Below are 22,987 nucleotides of genomic sequence, written 5' to 3' on the forward strand. Positions count from 1 at the left end.
GTCATCCTTGTCACCGCTAGCATTTACTGGGAGCACCACTCTAGTGAGCACTTTACACGGATGATCTACCTAAGTGCCTTGGGAATACAGACACAAGCCCTTTGCGGGGGTGGTGGGACGGGGGGCTAGCTGGAGAAGCCCTGAAACTTCTGAGATGAAGTTTCCGTCCTGCAGAAAGGAAAAAGAGGCCCTGATATCTAAGTTAATACTAAAGGCAAGCACCTACACAATGCTCTCCACGCGCCAGACACCAAGTGCTTGGCATACATTATACATCAATTAATTTAATCCTCATGACAATCCTGTGATTTCAGTATATTATTATCCCTATGTCACAGAAGAACAAGCCAAGGGAGAGGGTGGCTCAGTGATTTGCCCAGTGTCTCACGGCCGAGACGTGGCAGAGTCAAGATTCGAACCCAGAGGCCCTGCTCTTAACCAGCGTTGGGGGCAGGCAGACTCACAAAAGCACGGGTTTGAGAACCAACTCAGCCTGTGTTGGAAACGTGGCTCTGCCTCTGCAGATGCTGTGAGACTCACGCCAGGGGCCGATTGTTCCAGGGCTTCCTCATCTACAGAAGTAGGACCACAGGGCCTCATCGTGTTTATTGTAAGAATCAAATAAGACCGTGGCTGTCGGGTGGTCGGCACAACGCCTGGTGCCCTGTGTGCTTAAAGACGGCAATGAGTGTGACAACACACAATCTTGGCTACAGCCCAGGGGGCCCATCTTCCACCTGTATCTGCAGCTGTCGGGCAAGTGGCCTTGTGGCCATTGCCGTATGTGTGGAGTGTTCACTGCATCCGAGCGAGGCCAGGCCAGGCTGGCAGGGGCGGGAATGAATGCCGACATTCTCCACAGCAGGTGGTGAGAAATTCTGTGAGCTCACAGCCAGTGTAACAGGCACAGTGTTTCAGGAGCTCAAAAGGCTCACTCAAGTATCACAGGAGATTTATAGAATCACTGGCTCCCTCAGCCCCTTCCTGAAGCCTCACCAGGGAAAGGGTATCGAAAGGTGGGTGAAGGAGCCTCTTTCTGTCCCCCTCTTCCTTTTAGTGGGAAGCACTGCAGTGGCCTCCCTAGAAATGGCGTAGTGACCTGTCACCACAGGAATGTCCCTGGGTCCGCTTCAGGGAGGTGGTCTCAGAAGTGAGAAAAGCCTCACAGTTCAAGACGGAAGGTTCTTTGTAATGTGAGAATGGAAAGACTTGAGAGGGTGTGGAAGTGCTGGAAAGTCGGGCTGAAAATATCCATCTTGCCTTCCAGCCTGTGTGGTTTGACACCATCCTGGAGGCTGGTGTCCTTGGTGCAGGGACACCCTGGAGGGTGATGCCTGCCTCGTCTTTAGCTTTTTCGATTCCTTCTCCAAAGAGAGGACACCCCAAACCTAATACTGAATGTAACTGGTGGTTAAGGACAGATCCTAACTGCACTGGCTGTGTAACCTTGGACAAATAACTTGCCCTCTTTGAGCCTCACTTTTCTCCTCTGGAAAACAGACAATCTCAGTTCCTCCACCCTTGGGGTGAAAAGAGAATTGGACGAGTTCATAATAGGTGTGGCGCTCTTAGTGTAGGACTTCATGTCGTATGTATTTGGTGGACAGTAAACATGCCATAAATGATAGCTATCCCTGTTGTCATTAATAACCGTTATTGTAGGGTTTCCCTGGTGGCGCAGTGGTGGAGAGTCCGCCTGCCGATGCAGGGGACACGGGTTTGTGCCCCGGTCCGGGAGGATCCCACATGCCACAGAGCGGCTGGGCCCGTGAGCCATGGCCGCTGAGCCTGCGCGTCCGGAGCCTGTGCTCCGCAACGAGAAAGGCCACACGGTGAGAGGCCCGCGCACCGCAAAAAAAGATAAAAATAACCGTTATTGTTGTTGCTGTTATATTATCATTATTATTAATATTATTGGGAAGTCGCTAATTAATCTCTCATCAATAAGCTGTTCCTGTAACCTCGGATCCGAACCAGAGTCAAAGGAGTGAGAAAGAGAACATTCTACTCTATTTTGGGTTAACAATGCCTAAGGGCTGGCACTTTCCCACAATGCTCGTTAACGTCTGTATAGTTTAACAAAATAGTTTTCATCCAACCATTCATCAAATATTCACTGAATACCTACTCTAGGCCGGGCACTGTGTAATGAAGGCACATAGGATCCTTCAGTGGGAAGAAAAACAAAAAGCTCCCCAAATCGTTGCCCTTATGAAGCTTACATCTTAGTGAGGTGAGACAGACATATGACAATTAACACAGTAAATTAGTAAATGACTCTTAGATTAGAAGGTGTTACAGAAAAGAAAAGAAAGGAAATACAGTGAAGGAAGGCGAGCTGGGAGTTGGGACGGGAGGCTCACTTCTGACCCGTCCATTTGGATAAAGACTTAACTGCAAGATGAAGAAACGGAAGTCGGTGGAACTGCACTAGCTTGCCAACTTGTCCTGCCACTTCAGGCAAGCACCACCTCCTCCCTAGGCCTCAGTTTCCCCACTCGTAAGAGAGGGCTGCCTAGATGATCTCAAAGGGCTCCTGAAACTCAGTGGTTCTCAAAGTACGATCCGCGGATCACCTGCATCAGAATCACTTGTTGAAAATACCGACTCCTGAGCCCCCAGCCAGAGCTACTGGATCAGGCCCCCTGGGAGGGGAGGCGCAGGACTTCAGGTGCTAAAGAAGCTATCCAGGCATTTCTTCTAAGCCCTCAATTTGATCAGCGTGATCCTACACCTTCCTTCTCCTTTTCCTGGCAGTGAAATTCTCACAAAGTAATCGCTGCCTGTCTCTGGTCAAGGCTTCTTCTAGGTTTCCAATTTCTATGCAGCTCTTTTGCCCTTGATTCTAATCTGGGGGCAACAACAAGCACCCTGGCTTTATCTCAGCTACCTTCAGGCTAATTTACTTGCCCTAAGGCCCTTGGGGCTTAAGTTACAACTGACCTATTAGAACACAGCCAGCCAGTCACACCATCCAGATATGGATTTTTCTGAAAACAAGCTCAGAGAATGGTTTTCTGGCGCCAAGTGTAGCATTTCACCTTCCTGGTCCTTGGTGGCATAAATAAATTTCAAATGTATATCCTGCAGTAGAACAGCTGTGGTCCTACCGTTCGCTGCAGCCAGCATCCTGATGGAGTAAATGCTCATACCAGCCACACAGGTAGCTTGAGTGGCTTTCACTAGCTAAAGGGAATATCACCATTTGGTGTCTCATCTAAACCCTAGGACTGAAACATGCTCTCTACACTGTGATTCCCACAATTCCACCTCTAGACCAGAGTTCTCCTCTGAACTCCAGACTCACACACCCTGATAAGATCCTACTGGCTACCTCCGTCCCTTAACACATCCAAACTAAAACTCTTGTGTCCCATCCTCCCTCATCCTCAAACCTCTTCTCCTTACCCCCTGGTCTTCCCAATCTCAGGAATGGTACCCCCATCCTCCCAGGTGCTCAAAATCATCCCCGATTTTCCCCTTTCTGTCACCACCCCCTTGACCACATACAGTCCTTCGATCTAGTCTCTGAAATACTGGTATAACTCAAATCCAACCACTTTTCTCATCTCTGCCTCCAAGCCCTCAATTCAGGCCACCATCATCTCCCAGCAACAAACAGTTAAAAATACAGAAATGAGCCGCCCGTATGTTGCCTACTGCATTTAGAATAAAATCCAACAACTCACCAGGGGCTACAATGGCCCTACGTCTCTGGCCTGTCATCCCCTCCAACTTCATGACTGCTGCTTCTCAGGACCCTCTAGCTATGCTTTATTTCAGATCGTCAGACAGGCCACACTTTTCTGGCCTCAACAGCTATGCAGTTAATGATCCTCCTGCCTGGATGGCTTGTCGCCAGTTCTTCCTTATCCTTTTGGCCTTAGCTCAGATGTGAACTCCTCAGAGAACTCAAGCAAGCCCTCTCCCGCAAGCAAGCAAGCCCGTCTTATCTAGAAAGGCTGCTGGAGGAGCAGCTGGGTTTGGGGGAGAGCAGTGGCTTTGAGTCAGATGGCCCTGGTTCCACGGGTGCCCTGCCTTTGGGAGCTGGATGGCCCCGGGCAAGTCTTTAATGTGTGCCGCACCTGCCTGCTTCTTCAATGGAGGACAAAAGTATTTCACCTACAAGGGACGTTGTGAGGCTTAGAGGTGTTGGTAAAGTATAAAACAGAGCGCCTGGTGCGCAGAAAGAAAGTAGATAAATGGAAGCTGTCACCTTAAGTCCTTTCTTGGCAAATGGAGGAACTAATATAAATAGCTGCTGCTGCTGCTGTAAGAGCTGAACGTGACGAGCTCACAGTGTGGTGCAGGACACACGCCCACTCACAGAGGCGTCTCTAGTGAACTGTGTGTGAGAAACCCCGAATCAGATGGACCTGGCTTGTTTCTTCTGGGCCAGACGACAGCAAGGTCCTCAGATTGCCGGCATTAGGACAGAGCCAGAAGGCTGATGGGAAGTGATTTCTTCTCAAATGGGCTTAGCAACCCTGAGATTCTGAATGATGGCGTGTCCATGTCAGTTGCACAAGTGGCCTAGAGAACAACTGAGAAGATCTGGCTGGTGTTTCATCACAAGCAACAAGTCACAGGAATTACACTGACAGTGAGGCCATCTTGAATCAGCAGGGTCAAGCTAAACTGAACACATCAGAACATACAGGAGAGTTTCATCCTGCCTTGGCAATGAGGCCCATGGTGAACAAACAATCCAAGGTATAGGATTTAGACCTATTTCAAAGTCCTGCTCTGCTGCTGCCAGAAACTCTTACCTCAGAAGTCTATCATGTGAATGGTGTCATGATACGTACCTAAAAAAAAATTCAGGGCTTCCCTGGTGGCGCAGTGGTTGAGAGTCTGCCTGCGGTGCAGGGGACGCGGGTTCGTGCCCCGGTCCGGGAAGATCCCACATGCCGCAGAGCGGCTGGGCCCGTGAGCCATGGCCGCTGAGCCTGCGCGTCCGGAGCCTATTGCTCCGCAACGGGAGAGGCCACAACAGTGACAGGCCCGCGTACCTCAAATAAATAAATAAATAAAATTCAAACACGTCATCCCTTCGGGACAGGTAAGTCAGGCTGATACCCTGTCACAGGTGATGTTTTATTGCAGCCAAGAACGAACACACCTTTGGAATTTAGCAAGATGACAAGGAAGCTTGATAGAGGCGAAACTACCAGCAGGCCACCCCATTCCTTTACCACCCGCCACTAGAAGGTTAGCAAAAGCGCAACAGAGAAAACATATAAAGGTCAGGCAAAAGGCATCTAAGACATGGATTTAGTTCCACCAAAGAAACGTTCCTGGGCTTCCCTGGTGGCGCAGTGGTTGAGAGTCTGCCTGCCGATGCAGGGTACACGGGTTCGTGCCCCGGTCCGGGAAGATCCCACATGCCGCAGAGTGGCTGGGCCCGTGAGCCATGGCCGCTGAGCCTGCACATCCAGAGCCTGTGCTCCGCAATGGAAGAGGCCACAACAGTGAGAGGCCCGCGTACCGCAAAAAAAAAAAAAAAAAGATACGTTCCCTTTCTTGATGTGACCTTATCTTTATCTAGGGGTGGATTCAAGACTGGGGAGAGGTGACTCCAGTAAGATAAGACTCTCCAGTGATGCAGTCACCTCTCAGCAGATGAGTGAGAAGATAGCCAAGCAGAAAAGCAAGGACGCTGACACCCAAATCACAGCTGGTGTGGAAAAGTAAGCACTAGATTACTCGATTTCAAAAGATCTTGCTCCTTAAATAAGCCTTGTGAGAATTTTAATGAGAGATTTCCTCTGATTCAAATTGTGGTCATGCCAAATCATGTTTCCATCAGTCCCTTATAAACTCTTCCTCATGCTTCTCCAATAAGGAAGAAAAGTGGCAAAACTGTTATCAGTGAATTATTACTTCAATCCCATTCTGAGCTTATGATGACTTCAAATCAATACATGGAACGGTTACCAGAATTCCAGTCAAAGCAAACATGACTGCACGTGTATAAAATATTTATCAAGATGACTGGAATGAAATGTAGACTTTAAGCATAGGTAAAACAAAGACATCTGGCTTCAAGCAGGCACAGTGATATAATGACAAGAGCTCCAACAGGGGTCAGAAGATTGGCCTCAGACAACCTGAAGACTACATCCAGAGAGCCCCCTACCCAGAGAGGGTTCAGTATGAATCGTGTGTGTATGTGTGTGTGTCTGTGTGCGTATGAAGGATGTAATTTGATAAATGGTATAAACAAAAAGACAAAAAGCAAAAGGGTTTTTTTCTTTAAATAATGGGGTTTTACTATAATATGAAGAATAGGGAATTCCTTGGCGGTCCAATGGTTAGGACTCTGAGCTTTCACTACCGAGGGTGTGGATTCAATCCCTGGTTGGGGAGCTAAGATCCCACAAGTGGTGCAGCAAAAGAGAGCGAGAGGGAAAGAGAGAGAGAAGGAGAGAGATAGAGAAAGAGAGAGAGAGAAAGAGAGAAGGAGGGAAGGAGAGAAAAGAAAGAAAGAAAAAGAAAGAAAGGAAGGATGGGAGGGAGGGAGGGAGGGAGAACGGAAGGAAGGAAGGGAGGGAGGGAGGGAGGGAGGAAGGGAGGAAGGAAGGAAGGAAGGGAGGAAGAAGGAAAGGAAGGGGACTCCCCTGGTGGCGCAGTGGTTAAGAATCCGCCTGCCAATGCAGGGGACATGGGTTCGAACCCTGATCTGGGAAGATCCCACATGCCTCGGAGCAACTAGGTCCATGCGCCACAGCTACTGAGCCTGTGCTCTAGAGCCCGTGAGCCACAACTACTGAGCTCACGCGCCACAACTGCTGAAGCCCACGTACCTACAGTCCATGCTCTGCAACAAGAGAAGCCACCGCCATGAGAAGCCCGTGCACCATAACGAAGAGTAGACCCCGCTCACTGCAACTAGAGAAAGCCCGTGCGCAGCAACGAAGACCCAACGCAGCCATAAATAAATAAATAAATAAATAAAACAAAGCAAACTCTATGGAGATAAAACATAATAAAAAAAAGAAGGGAAGGAAGGAAGGGGGAAAGAAAGAATAGTACTTGCATTCTCTTGGTTATTTGTGATTTACTGAAAGTCATCCTTAAACTTCCGTGACAAAATGAATTTTTGAAGAAGTACTTTTACATGCTTAGAATTTACTCCAACTCTGTTCTGGCGTGAACTTTTACAACTTACTCTGAAAATCACAAGGCACCTGCTTTTTGTTGTTGTTTCAGTTTGGTTTTGTCTGTGAGTTTTATAATAGCCGATGGCCAAAGATAGTCAAGTTTTGACCAAACCCAGATTTTTCACTGCAATCATGATTCTGGCTTTCCACAGCAAGAACCCAAAAAGAAATTTCATACCCCAAATATAAAAGAATAATGGACCTCAAGAGGCATTGCACTGCTAATATTTAACATTACATCTTTAGCGAGTACTGGCTCTGTCAGACACCTGTGCTTGGCCTGAACTGGGCAGGAGTAGGGATGATTGAGGCGTGTGGGCCAAGTAAGGGTGTGTATGGGACAGAAAGGGTATGGCAGGGTCCTTTCACACTAGAAGTAGAAATAAACGAGGTAGATAAGTCATGAAACCAAGCTACAGTATGAGGCATTACTAAGTGCCCAATGATTGCTAATTAGAGCTACTCTGAACTGAGTGCTATGTGCTAGATAGGCATTGTGCTCAGAACTTTACATGCATCATCTCATGTAATCCTCAGAAGAGTCCACGAAATAAGTAGTGGTACCCATTTTACAGAGATGGAAACTGAGACTTAGAGAGATACAGGAATTGTTCCCCTGACCCCAGAGCCAGCAAATGTAAGTGGCTGGGTTAGGATATGAGCTCTTGCATGTGTGAGTGCAAAGCCAAGCCAACTCTGTGTCAAGGCAACATGTACTACAGTTGAGAGAAGGAAGTATCTCTGTGGTCAGAGTCTCTGAGAGAAAGAGCTTGCCTTTTTATATATTTATAGTGCAAAGAAGGGGTACTCACTCTAATTCAGGGAAAGTCTGAATTGTAGAATTTTCAAAAATGAAATGCAAATCTTGTTATTTCAAGTAACTATCACATATGAGGTACAGGGAGCTAATAAAATTAGGTTAAGTAAATGAAAGGATTTACAAGTTCACTTATCAATATCACTAATAGCTACTCAAAATTCCTTTGGGTTTTTTCCATGGTTTTCCAATGTCATTTTTCCATTGGGTTTCCAATTCCATGGTTTTTCATTCCTCCATGCTTCTGCAGAACAGAATCCTCCCTGTCTTCGGATTAGGAGATGCCCATTCGACCCTGCAGCCCCGCTCAAGCTCCCACTCCTCTCTCTCCCCAGCTCCCTTTTCCTTTTACTAAAGTGGGAGCTATTTAAGAGTAGGAACTACCTTTAATATATTTTCAGAGAGTCAGGACAGCAGAAAACAGTTCTCAATGAATATTTAATAAAGAAATAGATCCTTCAATCTTGAAGCCTTTGCTTGAAAATGATACTGACTTTTTATTGGCTTCCCTCAATGACTAGTAAGACACCGGGCTTTTCGGAAGCTTTGAAAATATGTAATCAATAAATAAGCCTAAGAGCATAATATAAGTGTGTTAAATAAGGTTATGTCAGTTATTCCAAACTGACTCATGCGTACCAAAGTCAAATGAACAGCTCGACCAGTGTAATGACTGCAATAAAGTTACAAGGGAGAATGGACAGGAAAATCCACGCTGGTCTTGACTGCTGCTGATTGCTCTGTAAGAAAAATTCTATTTTAAGAGTAGCTCTAAATTGGTTTATAGATCTCACACTTAAGGAAGCCAAACTATGAGAGGAAAATTTTCAGGAAGTTAGCAAACACATAGCCTCCTAGAATAATTAAACGTCCTAAAATAACTGTCAATGTCTAAAGGAGGCAAAGTAGAGGAATAGAGCTGAATATGATGCTCCCGATATGTGAAAGCACTAAAGGGAGACATCAACAGTATCATCGTTCTTGCGGGATATTAATCTTTCAGAGGATATGAAAACCTAAAACACCAACTGCACCAAGCTGCAGTTTTAATGTAGCTGAATAATTCGGGAAAAGGGCTAGCTAATCACACAAGAATCCCTATAAGTTGTGCCTTTGCACACTTTCTTGGGCTGGAAATTTCCAAGGTAACAAAAAGTCCAGGCTATTTTCTCCCTTATCTTACCAAATAAGAAGAAGCCCAAAGAATCCCAAGCAAAATCGGAAGGCTGAAATACAAATTAATCTCACTTTATTTAATAAAGGTAGTATTAAAAGGTATCTTCAAACATAAATAGGATCCAGTCTAAATACACTAAAAGAACAAAACGTTTACAGAAAACTAGTCAAGAAGGAAAGTACAAACTCTCTGAGTAATGAACAGCACTCGATTTCTGGAAAGCATATAAAACCTCTATAAGCCTTACTGCTGGGCACTCCCATGTAATGAAGGCTCAGAGATTTACAACCTAAGTACCCCAAGAGAAGTATTCTCACAATAGCCTTTGAGAAAAAAAAAAAATCTGCAGCAAAAGCAGGTAAGTTCTATCTGCAAGGCATGTCAGCATCTTTCTGCAATGGCCATCAAGTTTTGGGACCTAAATTCCTTACAGTGTCAAAAAGAAAAAATTAGGTCTAGATAGAGGGGTGTGTCAGACTTACTCTGCCCAAACCACAAAACTGCTAAATATGGATTTTTACCATTTTCCTTTTCTTTTTCTGATTTAAAGTATAAAGTCATCTTTTTTAAAGAAACTTAGAAAAATAAAAGTATTAATATGTATGTGTCCTAGATACTTTGAGATAGTTCTTTATTCTTTTCAACCAATGTTTAATCAGTATGGATAATCAAATGTGATTTAATTTATGCCATGGTAATACTTTTCAAATGTGTATCAATTCACAAACCAGAAAACATTCTTTGTAAAGACCATGTGTCCTAGTTTTTTGGCTCAGGAACAATGATCACCACATTCCTAGCAGTAGTAAGCTCATCCGAGCTCAGAGTTAAAAACACTGAGCTTCTCTGGTATGAAACTGTTCTTTACAATTTGTATCCTATATGTTTTCTATAGTGAGCAAGCATCATGAAGAAAGAAACTGTCTTCCACCTGGGGTCTGGCATAAAATTTGGAAACTATAATGACAGGGAGAGGGGAGAATGGTGATAATAAGACGATGTATACGGTAATATACCATGGGAAGGTATATTTCATGATTAAGATGATGTTTATATCTGTCTATAAACATAGTCTTTATAAGTTCTAATTTTCTTAAAACCTTTCCCCTTGTGAAATGTCTGACTGTTCATAGCACAAGTATATCTGACTGTTAATAGCACAAGTATATAGTTAGTACTGCTTTTGACTTGATAGTATTTCTTTTAAAAAGAACAGGGAGAGTGTATCAGTTACCAATTTATTACCTCTCAGCTCTGAGTGCACCCTTCTCTGTGTAATGCTCTGTGATAAACATGCATGTTGAGTGCTTCTCCTTTGAAGTGTACGTGATGTTTTTCTCAGGACAGGCTGGGGGGACAGTGCAGGGAGGAGGCAGCTCCCCTGAGCGTCCAGCACTGGGGCCAGCAGTGTGGATGTGAGGACAGTTGGTGGCGTGTGGCCCAGCCACGGCCCAGAACCTGGTTCCTGTGTGACTTTGCAGCCTCAGCCTGGTAATAACGTTTCAGCAGTCCTGTCGACGTGGACACCAGAGCTCCCACGAGGTTTGCAGGCTCTGAAGGTCTCCTGGCCCCACCGGTACCCAGACCCTCCATGCACGTCCATGGAACTGGCCGCTCCTTGCCTGCTCCTTGCCTGCACTCCAGAGGGCCATGGATGCCCATGGTCTGCCCAGAGCCTTTGGGCCAGCTCAGGTCTGGCCAAACCGGCAAACTCCTCTGCTAGGCCACGGGCTGAACCCCACCTCCTCTATTGAAGTCTGAACCCCTGGTAGTTTGTCCTTCCTTGGGGACACTCCGTCAGCCCTAGGGAACCATAGAGAGTTTCCCTATACCTTACAGCTCCTCTTGTATCATAGGTAATAACTCCTTGTATTTTTTTTTTAATTTTTATTGGAGGATAGTTGATTTACAATGTTGTGTTAGTTTCAGGTGTACAGCCAAGTGACTCAGTTATATGTATACATATATCCACTCTTTTTTAGGCCATTATAGAGTACTGAGTAGAGTTCCCTGTGCTATACAGTAGGTCCTTATTAGTTATCTATTTTACATATAGTAGTGTGTATGTGTCAATCCCAATCTCCCAGTTTATCCCTCCCCCCCACTTTCCCCCGGTAACCATGTGTGTTTTCTGTATCTGTGACTCTGTTCTATTTCTGTCTTTTTTTAGATTAATAACTCCTTGTAGTAAACCTCCCCCGTTTAACCTACAATGTGGTTTGTATCTCCTGACTGGACCCAGACTGCTACAGGGAGACAGGGTGCCGGTGAGGACACACACGAGCACGTGCTTGCCCACTAATGGAAAAACGTCCAAAATGCCAAACCCCGAAGAAAAATTTCAATTTGAAAAATGCCCAGGCAATTTCAAATGCAGAATAGTCGAGAATGTTTATTTACAGCCCAAGTGTAGGATTAAAATACTCTTATTTCCTCCCACTGAAACCTGTACTAATGGTGACTAGATAAACAAATTGTGGTTTAGCCAAACAATCGAAACTACTCAGCAGTCAAAGGAACAACTCCAGGTACATGCGACAACACCGATGAACTGCAAAACAGCACACTAAATGAAAGAACCCTCCACAGAAGAGTATGCCCTGAACGACTGACTCCATGCACAGACATCGTAGAAAAGAAAAAACTAGCAGAACAAAAAACAGCATGAGGGAACTCTTGGGGGTGATGGAAATGTTCTATATCCTCATTATGGTTGTGTTTACACAACTGTACACATCCGTCACAACTCAGCAAACTGTACACTAATTTAATAAGCCAATTTTACAGTATATAAATTTAACCTCAATAAACTTGACTTTATAAAGCAAAAACTACATATAAAAAATTGTGGAAGGTAGTTCAAGTAATACTTAAAGGGAATTTTAGAGCCTTACATGCATAGATTAGAAAAGAGAGACGATTTAAAATTATTAAGCTTAATTATCCAATTAGAGAAGGAAAAAACCCAGAATAAACCCAAAGAAAGTAGATAAAGGTAATATACATTTATGAATTCAAAAGCTAATGCTCAATGGCAAGGATCAATAAAACCAAAAGCTGAATCTTTCAAATGACTAAACAAAACAAAACAAAAAAGCCCAGAAAACTTCTGATAAATTTGATAAAGAAAAAAAAAACAAGAAACAAACACTAGGAATGAAACCAAGCTGGAACTACATATTCTACAAATTTTAAAATCCAAAACTTGATGCCAAAAAATTTAAAAACTTATATGCAATCAAGATTTCTAGGGGGGGAAAAGCCCTAGATTTACGTGGAAGAAAACCAAAAAGACGATGGACTAAGAAATCTGGACCACAAGGATAAAGGAAAAAATGTATACTTAACTAATAGAGACACAGAGGATGAAGCAATCTTTGAACACAGAGATAACCATGATATTCCTGAGCAAAGTTGCTTCCCCATAAGCAGGAAAAAGAAAAGTTAACTCAATTTCCAGTTCTCCCAACAAGGCAGACTACTGATACAACTCCTGAAGCTTCCTCCTGTAGAAGGGAAATCTCCGGGGGCCAGAACCATTGTTATAATACTAATCCCACCTTCTTATAATACTAACAATGCTATTCCTGGTAAATCAAGAAAGCATACAGAAAGGTAGGACAGAAGGATAAGCAGAAGCCCCCCCTGGGGTTGCCTTGGTGAGAGGGTAGGATTTAAGGAACTTGTTGTATAATGATTATAGTTACAATTACGATAATATAAGCCAGCATTTTAAAAACATGTATTGGGCTTCCTTGGTGGCTCAGTGGTTGAGAGTCCGCCTGCTGATGCAGGGGACACAGGTTTGTGCCCCGGTCCAGGAAGATCCCACATGCCGCGGAGCAGCTGGGCCCGTGAGCCATGGCCACTGAGCCTGCGCGTCCGGAGCCTGTGCTCCGCAACGGGAGAGGCCACAGCAGTGAGAGGCCCGCGTACCGCAAAAAAAACCAACCCAACATTTATTACTCACTATTAGCAGGTCACTACATCGAGTACTTTTTGTGTATTATCTCATTTGATCTTCATTAACTCTTACAGCTCTAATTGTTAACCTGATTCTTTAGATGGAGAATTTGAGGTCTGCAGGATAATGTACTCTGTCTCCGTCTGTGAAATGGAAAAGCTAGATAATCCCAACTAACCTGGAAAGTTTCTGTGAGGAATAATCAAAATAAACATGAGGGTAGAAGATCCCTAAGGACAAATTTTGGCTGAAATCAGAAAACAAAGTATCTTCAGGCAGACCTTTGAAAGCAGCGGTATGTACTACTTCCCAGCTGTGGAATCCCCCCTTCTCAGAGATGACCAGAAGTGGTCAAGAAAACGCTGGACGATGTCTCTTGTTGGAGACGTAGCAGGACTAGAACACACGCCCTTTAAGGCCCCTGTCCATTCTGAAAGCCCAGCACTCTGACTGACACAATGCCACGAGAGCTTATTGAGAGAGGCGATGGCTTCTAGGAATTCAAGACATAGGCCATTTGTTACCTGTGCTTTCAGTGAAGCCAGGTGGAAGTGACCTCGGGACAGCCCTTCCTAGGACCTGAGTTGTCAAGATACTGCTTGCAGGTCTTAGGATCCGTTTCTGCTCATCTGTTCTTTTTTTTTTTTAATGTTTATTTATTTATTTGGCTGCACCGGGTCTTAGTTGTGGCACACGGGCTCTCTAGTCGCGGCATGTGGGATCTAGTTCCCTGACCAGGGATCAAACCCAGGCCCCCTGCATTGGGAGTGTGGAGTCTTAACCACTAGACCACCAAGGAAGTCCCTCTGCTCTTCTGTTCTAAGTCATCCAGATCTAAATTATTTCTTACTCCTATTCACCCTGCTGCTACCCAAATTCACAAAACCCATGGTATGGACTCTGTTCTCTGGCTCACCATGTGGTTGAGCTAAAAACCATCCTACACTGTAAAAACAGAGAGTAACCGGCCACGAAGAATGTACTTGAAAGAAGGAGCCAAGCAGCCACAGATCAGGTTGCCTCAGAACCAAACAAAGGCAATGAAAACCAGTGTCAAGCTCACACAGGCTGATATCGTTCTAAACAACCCTCTGGGGTCACGCGCTGCAGCACTAAAGCCTTGTTCTTGGTGTCATTTCAATAACTGAGTTAAAATCCAAGCCTCCCTTGGCTGCTCGATTCCCCAGCAGAACAAGGCTGCTGTGGCTCGGGACAAAGACGACATTCATCTGCCATGTGGTTTCTCAGAAAGCATATCTAAACAGCAGGTTGCCCTGGCAATTCTGGATACATATTTCTTTTTCTGACTGATATTCTTGGCTGGTTTTCTGACAGTAAAAGTACAAGATCTCATTATATTCCCAAGTACAAATTAATTCAGCCTCAAAGCCCGGCTTTACAGGAAAAATAAGAAATCTGAAACAAAAACAGTATACCTTGTCAGGAACAATTTAGGACAGTCTTCTCACCAGGAACCACTCGGCGTGGTTACCCTAGTAAAGACCATTAATGTGCAACTGGTGTTTATCCTGGCTGGCTCCTGGGTACTCACAAGGCACTGCAGCATCGGAGACCAGAGTACTAATCATGGTCTCCATTCACCTTTCTTCCAGCACAGGATTATGAAAAGAAACTCATCAAAGAAAGGTTAACAAGTAAACAAGCATGGAGTTAGTCCAGGATGGAAAGATGGTGGCCAGAGACAGAGAGAGTAGCATCTGAGGTTTAAAATCCTGGCTTCATTCACACACTCCACAGACAAAATACCAACAACAAAGCAAACACATTTGGTACTGTATGTATGTCCCAGCTAGCTAGTGGGAAGCAGCCACATAGCACATAGGAGATCAGCTTGGTGCTTTGTGTCCACCTAGAGGGGTGGGATAGGGAGTGTGGGAGGGAGACGCAAGAGGGAGGAGATATGGGGATATATGTATATGTATAGCTGATTCAATTTGTTATAAAGCAGAAACTAACACACCATTGTAAAGCAATTATACTCCAATAAGGATGTTAAAAAAATTTAAAAATTAAAAATAAATAAAATTATACATAAAAAGAGTAAAAAAACATAAAGTTAATGAAAAAACAAAACAAAAAAAGCAAACACAAAGCCTCAACTCCTAAACCTCTCACTGACAAGAAGAGAAAGCCTGGCTTAGTAAGTGTGAATGATCTCAGAGCAACCTCGCTCCAACCAAAAAAGCTCCCAATACCAAACACCAAATAAAAGGAGAATGAGGAAGTCAATCAAAATAACATGATGTGGGGCTTCCCTGGTGGCACAGTGGTTAAGAATCTGCCTGCCAATGCAGGGGACACAGGTTCCAGCCCTGGTCCAGGAAGATCCCACATGCTGCAGAGCAACTAAGCCCACGCGCCACAACTACTGAGCCTGTGCTCTAGAGCCTGCGAGCCACAACTACTGAGCCCACATGCCACAACTACTGAAGCCCATGTGCCTAGAGCCCTTGCTCCGCAACAAGAGAAGCCACAGCAGTTGAGAAGCCCGCGCACCGCAACGAAGAGTAGCCCCTGCTCACCACAACTAGAGAAAGCCCGCACGCAGCAACAAAAACCCAATGCAGCAAAAAAAATAATAGTAATAATAACATGATGTGATGGACTATTACGTAACCATCAGAATGATAATTTTATAGGTGTTTCTAATGATATGAGAAAATGTCTGATATGTTAAGTGAAAAAAAAATCAAGATGCCATATTATATATACAGAATGATCTCAGCTGTGTACAACAATTTAAGTATAAGAAATATGGAAACAAATACTTTAAAATGTGAACTGTGATTATTGCTGGGGGTGGAGGAACAGTAGAAGAAATTTTCTTCTCTAAGACTGGTGGTTTTAACCCAGACCTACACTGTCTTTCGACCACAGCAGCAGAATCTGCCTTTTTGCCTGCAAGGTGAACCTAAAAAATAGCATCGATGATAAAATCTTTAAAAGACACTATCATAATTTAGGAGACTATGACTACAAAGGAGGAACCTGCCAAGACACTAAGATACTCAAGTAAGTTTCAAACTACAAGAACTAAAAGCATTTCTAATTAAAGCTATAAAGAGAACCGATGTGAAAGAGTGAATCATCATTGCAGGTGAAAATATACCATCACAACAAATTCAACCCACAGCTAAATTCTACAATACAAGAGAAAGCTGGGAATCACTGTCAAAGAAAGACCTCAGATACCTATTCATCAAACTTCCAAGAAAAAAATAAAAGCATTTTAAAGTTATAATTACTAGGACTTAGAGAGGGTCTGAATTTGCCAGCCAGATATAAAGTCCCCGGCAACAAGGATCACTGACCATTGGAGGCTATAGAAAGAAACTTAGGAGAAAAAGAAAAAGCACTGTACTTGATGCCAAATTATATAACCTGCAACCAGCCTAAGAGGACCCCTGACTCCTTTTTCAGTCCAGCACTGAAGGCCTTTTGGTCAGAAATAATCAATTTTGCTTGGCAAAAAAAGCATCAAGGCATAGAAATGCTTTGGATCAAATTCTGTAGAATCAGCCTATTTGAGATGCTTTAAAGTTAATGCCAAAACCAATCTGGTGTTCTGTTCACAGCTCCTTTCCAGAGGTTGTAAAAGCAGAAAAATATTTAAACTCAAAGTTTGAAGTGGAAACTTGCTACCTGTAAAAACAAGCCACTTTTAAATATTAGAAGCCTTCGAGATTTGGTGATTCCAAATTCACCAGGTATATTAAAAATCATTGGTTGGAGGTAAAATTGGCTAACTGTTTAGAAAAAGATGAAGCTGGATTGCAACCTTACTCTTTACACCAAGACACATTCCAGAGAGGATAAATAATGAAAATGAAAAAAAAAGAAACATTCTAAAAGAAAGTAAGGGTTAATATTTTTATAATGTTGGGATCTGAAAAACTTCTAAACATGGCATTAAGTTCCAGAAACCATAGGAAAAGCTGCTAAATCAAAACACATAAAACTAAAACTACCTGGACAGTTAGACACGTTATATAAAGTTTTTAAAAACTGGGAAAATATCTTTAAAGGTTCATAATCTCACTTGATATATGAAGAACTCTTTGAAATCAATAGGAAAATAAGAATTCCAAGGATAATTAGATAAATAACACAAACTGACAATTCAGACACCAAAACGACAGGGGGATTTGACCATCGGTATCACAGTCTTAAATTTGACCCAAGTGTTCTTGCAGGGATTAACTCTAAGGACATATGTATTGTGCAAAGGTGGTTCATTAAAACAATGTTTAATATTAAAAAGCCGGAAGCCACCTAAAGGTCCACGATTTGGGGATTGCTTAAATCAGAGGTCATAAACGCAGCTGTTTTTAGGGGCCAGCACAGGCAAGGTAAATGAGCTCAATGGGCCAGTTTTGATACAGGGAAACAGGAAGTGGTGCAGTCCGTGGTGAACTGGAGAGCTCAGACCCTTTTCGGTAATTCAAATTGTAAAAATTATGTGTGCCACAGCCAAACTGGCTCTCCTTTCCCCAGTCCCCATGGCCCCTCAGGGTTAGATGTGTAATCCACGGCCACGGGGTACATACTACAGCCTGGTCTCTCCCCTCGCTGTGAATGCGGGATGCTCACCTACCCGTCACCCTGGAGGAGCTACAAGAGTTCATTGATGCAGCATCACTGGCTCCCAGGATAAGACAAAACCTTTAAGGTCATCTAGTCTACACGTTTCCTTGAGGCTACGGTCATTCCGCCTCGTTGAACAGGCCCAGGAACAGAAGGTAGCCAGGAGAAGGGGAAGGCACGGATGGGTGGAAGGCCAGTAGTCAGGGAATAAGGCTTATCCGATGGGATTTTCATTTTCCACAAGAAAAAAACTGAGATGGGAGGAGAGGTCGTGCGAATGAAAGAAGGCAAACTCCTCCAAATCACATACCTTCTATATAACTGTACGTAAAACTGATCAAATTCCGGGAACTCAAGCGCGATTTCTGAAAATTCTCGTGTAAAGTGCTGAGCTCACAGTACCACGGTTAAGCATTCCTTCAGCAATAAACTTCTGGGCAGCTGTTGCCCTCATTAACCAATCTGGCACAGAGAAGGGTTGCCACAGATAATGTGACAGATGATATATGGTATTTTATCACAAGGTCTTAATTCATCCCAGGAACTGGTTTAAATCCATCCTAGAATGGTTGTAGTTTATAATTACAGTCTCAGCAGCATGTCAAAAGTAGAAAATGTCCATCTGAATCTGGAATGGAACATTTCTTCCCAGCGAAAACAACTTTATGCTTGGTCCTGCCGTATCTGGGAATAACACTTGGGAGAAGACAACCAATTCCTCGATTTACTTCATTTTAGACACTGCTCCCCCAAGATTTTTTAAACTCTCAGATACACCAAATGGAGAACAGATTTGTCGTTGCCACGTGTTAGGAAATGGGGTGGGAGGGTGTACCTATAAAAGCCAACAGGAGGAATCCTTGTGGTGATGGAACTGTTCTTTTACTCTTGACGGATGAATGTCAATATCCTGGTTGTGAAACTATGCTATGATTTTGCAAGATGTTACCAATGGGGCAACTGGGTATAGAGTACACAGGATCTCTCTGTATTATTTCTTACAACTACATGTGAATCTACAGTTATCTCAAAATAAAAAGTCTAGTTTTAAAAAAAGGAATATAGATAAGATTTTTTAAAGGGATACATCCATATTTGCCGGCTGATGCAGGGGACACGGGTTCGTGCCCCTGTCCGGGAGGATCCCACATGCCGCAGAGCGGCTGGGCCCATGAGCCATGGCCACTGAGCCTGTGCGTCCGGAGCCTGTGCTCCGCAACGGGAGAGGCCACAACAGTGAGAGGCCCGCGTACCGCAAAAAAAAAAAAAAAGTAGATACGAGTTTGCTCTTCTTCCAGCAGCTGGCCACCCTCTAATCCGATGTGTGCAATGCAAATTCAGCTATACAGGCAGGAGCACTGGACAGGTGATGGCTCCCAGATAATGGCTCTCTATTGGTCTGTCTTGCGTCTTTCTCATCTCATTTTCTCTTTCTCTTTCTCTCTTTCTCACACACACACACACACACACACACACACACACACACGAGCTATTTTATACCAACAAGCATGCCCATCCGGATCAAAACTGTTTTGAAAAAGATCACCGATGTGAGGACTTTCCAGGTCCTACAGCTCCCAGGTAGGCACAGAAGGGGAGAAATCTCATCAGAGAAAACACACAACGTCTGTAGGAATCAGTAAGTTTGATATTTAAACCCCATGAACAAGAAAGCCTCAACAGAATTAAGCTCATTTCAGGTGTTAAATAAATACTTTGAAGCAAACACCACTTAACTAGGAGGGGGGAGCCACAGCAGCAGGGCCCTCGACAGAGCTGTGAAAGGAGCTTTGGGCTTGCCTCCTGCCTCTCTTGTCTGGGGTGACCTACCTCGTCAGTTTTAACTCTTTTGCCCTGGTAGTTCATCTCTCCCACCTAAGTCTTACACACGAATACAAAATTTACCAAATGCCTACTATGGGTCAGGCACTCTGTTAAACACTTTAAAAGCCTTTTCTAATTTAATCTTCTCAATAAGCCCGAGGTAAGTATGATTAGTATCTTCATTCTAGGTTAAGGGACTGGCCTAGAGTTAAAGATCCCCTAAACAGTGAAGCCAGGACTGAATCCAGGTGTGTCTGGCTCTCGGTCAGCATGTTATCCTGCCTCCTGTGCTCATTTTGGTCTCCAGGGTGTCCAGAGCACCTCCCCACATTGTAAAAGGACAGAGGAAAAAAAAAAATTCCATACACTGAGCATCTTTTATGTGCTTTACACAGGCTATCTCTTTCCAGCTCAAATAAACCCTCTGACAGGTATGCATTGTTTCCATTTTAAAGATTAGTGAACAAAGGCTGAGAGAACTTGAGGGCTCTTGAAGACTTTTTCATCTCACTTTTACTTAGTAGATGAAAAAACGAGAGCCCCAGAAAGATTAGGTGGCTTGCGTAAGGACACAAAGCTAGTTACTATCAGAACCGAGATCTGATTACCAGCCCACTGCTCTCTTTAATGATATCCAAGCTCTCGCTCTGAAAGGAACCAACATATTAATTATAGAGCAGGAATGCCAGGCACTTTGCTAGATGCTTTGCATTCTTCATCCAACTCTGATCTAGGGGATTCCCCACACTGCTGTTCCAATCAATGTTTTCTACTAACACGTACTACAGAAGGGGAACAAAACTTAAATTTCACATCTAACAATTTTACAAGGTGATTAACATGCTCCTATACACACGGATGAATGGATATCACAGGAAGAAAATATGAAGAGATTTGGAAAGGTTGTCAGAGAAGGCACAATGGGTTCGAACAACGTAATCAGATGACACATTCTGAGTACCTGTGTACCACGGCGATTTGCCAAGTGCTGGGCCCCTCAGGGAAAGACAATTCAGCCCCTGAATCAGATGATCACTCACCATCAGCACGTGTGTGACACTTCTCACCACAGAAGCATGTTATTCTGAAAAAAACTATGGTCTTGACCATCAGAAAACTTAAATCGAAAGCCTAGCTTCGTCACCCATGAATCACGTGCCGTGGGGGGATGGGCGGGCGGGTACCCATAAGTCAGAGTCTCTGAGCCTCTCTGTCAACGAGTGGGAGCTTCTGCGCCAGGATGCTGTGAGAGGCAAACGGGACAAGACTTCTGCAGGAACCCAACACACGGTTAGCACCCAGTAACTGCTATTTTCATCAGTTCTTCTCAAATTCTACAACTTGAAAAGAGCAAGTGTCCCTGCCAGTAAAATTTAAAATAAGACAAATGGCGAAATGGGGAGGTATTAGTCAGAGGGTACCAAGTTCAGGAATACAAGACGAATAAGTCTTAGAGATCTACCATGCTGCACGGTGCCTACAGCAAACAATCCTGTATTGTATATACGTAAAAATTTGCCAGTAGGGTCGCTCTTATGTTAATAAAGAGTTCTTATCACACACACACAAATAATAATAATAAAATAAATACAGAAGGTAGGAGGGAAAAGAAGACAAGATAACGAGCAAGCAATATGAAGATTACTGGAGTGGGAGGTACAAACTATCTGGGTGTAAGACAGGCTACAAGGATGTATTGTAAAACACAGGGAATACAGCCAGTATTTTAATACCTGTAAATGGAGTAGAACCTTTAAAAATTGTATAAAATTTTTTTAAAAAATTAATAAAAAAGATTACTAAAAATATTCAATGTCTACCACTAAGGTAAGAAGAGTAAATTTACAGAAAAGCTAATATTGAATAGATAACAGGGTATGAGGGGGGAAAATTTCGGGAATAAGTGCCTGAATGAGACTGATAGGCACTTTGTGACAGAGATATCACCAGAGGGCATATCAAGTGTTTGCTGTAGCCATTAAGACTCCTCTACAATTGATACCTTTGTTTTCACAGAGGTTATAGTTGGTCAAAACTCAAAGTGTTCTTAAAATAATAATGCCTTTTTATAGTGAGCATGACTTTTCCTGAACAACATCACAACTACTGTAAAACCCACGGTTACAAAGTAAATAATAAAGAACATCAAAAGAAGGTAAAAATTACATTGTTCCGACAAAGGGAATTACTTATGTAAATAATTGATGAAATGCAAAGCCTGTCAATCTACATTGTGTTCTGAATAAGCATGAAAAAAATCATTCGGGTCAATAATAAGTACTCTCTTACTATTACAAAATTCCCATTAAGACTCGATAAACCTGAAACCATTCTTCCTGGTCACTAGAACCCCCATCACGTATTTTCTGAAAGAAGATTCTTTCGCCTGCTTTGTAAAGTTAAATAAGTATCTAGTATGTCACTGGAGCGCACAGTTTGTCTTGTTTTTCCTGTGAGAAAATACCCAAGAGTTAACAGAGACAGGAAGCAACCTGGGGATTTGGGTTCTAGACTTGATTCTGGCATTAAAGTAGGAAAGTTGCCTTTTTATGTCTGGATTTCAGATCCTCAAACTATAAATGGGATAAGACCCTCCTCTTGCCCCTCTCACAGGTACACTGTAAGAATCACCAAGTTAAAGAGGAAAATACGAATGCACCTTTAACTATATTAAATGCTGTATTAACCTAATGTGATGGCATTACTGTCATCAGCAAACAGACGCATTCCAGGAGTCTGGGCTTAACGGGCTTAACGGCTCCTTTGGCTTTGTCTCTGGATTATCGGTTCTTGTTCAAAGATCTAATTCTTTTTTTTACAAAGGTAAAATAAAAAGTAAAATAATAATAAAATAAGCCACAATACTAATACACAATGAACCAAAAGCAAACATAAACAGCTTTACAATCCTCAGCTAACAGAATTCTATCATCGTTCTAAAAATAAACTTGGTTCAAATAACCCCAACTGACGTTTCATTTGATCCTTCCTCTAACCATGGAGGAAAAGCAGGACAGTCGGAATTATGCTTGATTTTTACATACCGCAAACCTGAAACACAAACCTGAAAGAGAAAAGTCACTCATCCCAGCTCCCAGCTAAAGCCAGGGCCGTTCAACCCTCTTCTGACATAATCTGATGTTCATTTTACTGGTCTAAGTTACAAGGTACACCTATTTTCAAGCAACGTCCAACTTTCAGGTTGATGAAGGAATGTTATCATTAATTTTACACAGCTGGCAACCTCTCTGTATCACAAGGAAATCATTCTACCCAGGAAGCTGGGCACACAAGAAGTGAGAGGGTGGCATCTATTGGTGAAAAGTGTGTGCTGCAGTGGAAGTAGTCAGTGTGATTTGAAAAATATCAGTAATGTTTATAGTTTATGAAATGGGGGGTGGGTACAAAGGAAAGCCGTATGGAACAGAGAAGTAAGG

At 43.3% G+C, this 22,987-nt stretch overlaps 1 protein-coding gene across 1 annotated transcript in view; it reads right to left on the reverse strand.

Moving 5' to 3' along the window:
* STK4 (serine/threonine kinase 4) overlaps positions 1–22,987 on the reverse strand; it is a 90,798-nt gene that overhangs the window by 4,824 nt on the left and 62,987 nt on the right.

This window comes from Orcinus orca, chromosome 16, assembly GCF_937001465.1.
Source record: "Orcinus orca chromosome 16, mOrcOrc1.1, whole genome shotgun sequence".
Lineage (NCBI taxonomy): Eukaryota > Metazoa > Chordata > Mammalia > Artiodactyla > Delphinidae > Orcinus > Orcinus orca.